Source organism: Muntiacus reevesi, chromosome 2, assembly GCF_963930625.1.
Source record: "Muntiacus reevesi chromosome 2, mMunRee1.1, whole genome shotgun sequence".
Classification (NCBI taxonomy): domain Eukaryota; kingdom Metazoa; phylum Chordata; class Mammalia; order Artiodactyla; family Cervidae; genus Muntiacus; species Muntiacus reevesi.
The window spans coordinates 164,357,502-164,360,994 of NC_089250.1; the positions used below are offsets into that span (position 1 = coordinate 164,357,502).

Genomic DNA, 3,493 nt, shown 5'->3' on the forward strand with positions numbered 1-3,493 from the left:
GCATTCGCTAATGTGGCTACTAGAAAATTTAAAATTATGGATGTGGCTGGCATTTTATTTGATGGGATAGTGCTGGTCTAGGTTGTGAGCCTGGGACTGGAGTCCTCATCCATTCCCCCACAGAACTTCGAAAGGGCTCGGCACATGGCTGAGCTAGTGCTCTGAACACAGCTCACATCCAAGGAAGGTTGAATAGGCAGCTGGGGAGAGGGAATACCGGGAGAGTCAGACAAACTCGGATTCAAATCCTGGCTCCGTGTCCAAGGTTCTTAACCTCTGTGATCAGAAATTCCGCATCTGTAAAATGGGTCCCCTGGTCTCTGCTTAGCTTATTCTGCTCAACTCAGATGAAAATACAAATGAGGTATGACCTTGCGCTGATGGGTGGGTTCATTATGCAGGTTCTCCATATAAGTGCATCCTGACCTTGGGCTGGAAGCACCTACGGGCCTCAGTGGGACACCAGGCTAAGGAATGGTTAAGGAGGCAGTGGTGAAGAATCTGCCTGCGATGCACAAGATGCAGGAGACGTGGGTTTGACCCCTGAGCTGGGAAGATGCCCTGGAGGAGGAAATGGCAACCCACTCCAGTTTTGCCTAGGAAATTCCATCTTTCCTGCTGTGGCCTTGTCTTGATCCCTGATGGAAGCAGAGGCTACAGGTGATTGAGAACAGATCAGTCTGCCCAGCACTGTCCCATGCCCTTAGCCCATCATGGGTGACAGCCTGGAGGAGGCGCCTCCTGACAGGCAAGCTGGTCTCAGGGCAGCGGAGCAGGGGTGTGACAGAGGGGCAGCTCCTCCCCCCACACCTCTCCCCTAGTCTCCTCCGCAGGGGCCTCCCTCCCGCCCCTCCCCTGAGAACCAGCTCTGAGCTCCACGCCCTCTTTCGGTTCCCAGAGGGACCTGAGACAAACAAAAGGGAGGTGTGCTTGCTGTTATCAAGACACAAAGTCCTTCCACTTAATTGAAACACGCCATGGCAACCAGTGTGGTGTGAGCGGGAGGGCTCTGGCTGGCCGTCGCCACGGAGGGTGATGCCCACGTGCGTCTCTTTGTTCCAGGAGAGGTGACCACGCTGTGCCTTTTGTGCGCACGGCCTTCTTCCGCAGCTCCAGGGGCGGAAAGTTAGGGCTTCAGCGGGGCTGACGCCTACAGCCACTTTTGGGTCAGTGCCCCCTCCAGGCTAGGAAGCCAGGCAACCCCAGGGCAGGTTTAGACCCCACCCCCAATAAACAGCTGAAGGCTGCCCTGGGGACGACGTTGCGACCAGATGCAGTCCCCATACCCTGGATACTGCTGGGTGGGACACATACAGCCAGATTGTTACTGGACAGGGGGTACGGACTTTGGTGGGGTGTGGTGGCAAGTGACTGGAGGAGGAATCAGAGAGGGCTTCCTGGAGGAGGGGTCGTGTGAGCATTAGGAGTTGTGGGAAGAGTTAGAATCTGATGGAAGCAGTGGCACAAGTCCAGGAAGGGAGGGAAGAGAGAGAGCGTAGCTGGAGGGGCTGACGCAGGTCTGGGCTCCTAGACCATGAAGTGCCAGGAGGAAGCTGGGGGACTGTGGTTGAGAGGCCTGGACATTCCTGGGCGTGGTGACAGGGAGCCCCAGGAGGTTGCTAACAGTTGAGTCGGGTCAGAGGCTGCTGAGCTGGGTTGCGCTAGAGAAACCCAGATGGTTTCTCTCTCCCTGTGAGGTCTGGATGTGTGCTGTGAACACACAGGGGCTCCTGCCAGGGAGAGAGGCTGACCTCAGAGCACCCTGATGCCCACTGCGGGAGGACCCGGCAAAGTGCATGCCCAGTGTGAGACAACCCAGCATCCAGGGACGGAAGAGGTCTTGGGAGTCTGGTATCAGATAGCTGTGTGTCCTCAGGCAAGTCACTTAACCCCTCTGAGCCTCAGGTTTCTCGTTTTTTTTTAACACAAGGAAAGGATAAAATCACTTATGTGAAGCACATTGCAAGTGCTCACTGCACAGAATCCTTCAAAACAGGACACCTGTTGTTTCCGGTTCAAAGCTTCACAGAAGTGAATTGAGCCCAACGTGGTTCACGTACATCGTGCATGCACGCCCAGTTGCTAATTTATGTCTGACTGTTTTGAGACTGCCGTGGACTGCAGCCCTGCAGGTTACTCTCTCCATGCGATTTCCCAGGCAAGAATACTGGAGTGGGTTGCCATTTCCTTCTCTAGGGGATGTTCCCCACCCAGGGATCAAACCCACATCTCCTGCATTGGCAGGTGGGTTTTTTTTACCACTGAGCCACCAGGGACACCCTCACTTACACCCTCACTTACATCAGGGTCCATCAAATTCAGATTTCTCCAGGACTCTGAAGGCTTTCAGAGGTGGTTGCGGAGAGAAAGGGACTACTTTCGGGATGCAAATTCCTTCTTTAATAGTGGTAGAAAACCCTCTGAGGCACTTCCCTGGTGATCCAGTGGCTAAGACTCCGCATTCCCAGTGTGGGCGGTCTGGGTTTGATGCCTGGTCAGAGAACTAAATCCCATATGCTGAAATTGAAGATCCCGTGTGCCCCAGTGAAGACCCAGCACAGCCAAATATTTGAATAAACAAAGAAAAAAATATTAGAAAATACAAAACCTTCCGGAACTCAAGGACATTTCCTTGACTAAAGGCTCTCCCCCAGAAGGGGAGCATCTGCAGTTCTAGACTAGAGCATGCTAGGGCATCAGCTTCCTCTATTGCCCATGCACAGAGGGCTTCAGGTACTAATGCCAGGCCAGGGGTGGTGGCATTCTTTGTAGCCAAGAGAGTTCTTAGATTTAAGAGCCAAGTGCTTAGACTTGGGTTTAAGATACAGCTGCCTCAGATGGTAAAGGATCTGCCAGCAGTGCGGGAGACCTGGGTTCGATCGCTGGGTTGGGAACATCTCCTGGAGGAGGGCATGACAGGCCACTCCAGTATTCTTGCCGGAGAATCCCAGGGACAGAGGAGCCTGGTGGACTACAGTCCATGGGGTCGCAAAGACCCATGGAGTCAGACACGACTGAGCGACTAAGCACACAGCACTATATCCTCAGGTTCTATTAAGGTTTCTTATGTGTTCAGATGCCTTAAGCTGCTGTTTAGGGCATGCAGGCTCTCGTGTCTTGTGTCTCATGGCTCTAGACTAGGCATGAGATGGCACAGTTGGGTATGATATGCCCAGACTCTTCATTCTGGGAACTTCTTGGTCCAATGACAGAATCCATCTCAGTACAAAGGCTGTTGCTTTCAGGGGAGGGGGTAAATTTCCAGGGTCTTTAAAAGCCACAGATACAGAGGCTCTGCTTTAAGAACCTCATGGACAGTGATTTTTTTTTTTTTTTAGGTCATTTATTAAACAGCTTGAACCCCTCCTTCCATCCAGTTTTACCCTCTGTCTTCTCAAGACTAGCCTAGAAAGGAGGAACTGGTTTTCTTTAAATAAACCTGGGCTACTGCATCTGATCAGATGGGGGCAGTTTAAGGACCCCAGTGATGCCT

The 3,493-nt window shown here is 52.6% G+C and overlaps 1 pseudogene; it reads left to right on the forward strand.

The window, feature by feature from the left end:
* Nucleotides 1–713: 713 nt before the first annotated feature.
* LOC136157301 (craniofacial development protein 2-like) overlaps nt 714–3,493 on the forward strand; it is a 92,699-nt pseudogene continuing 89,919 nt past the window's right edge.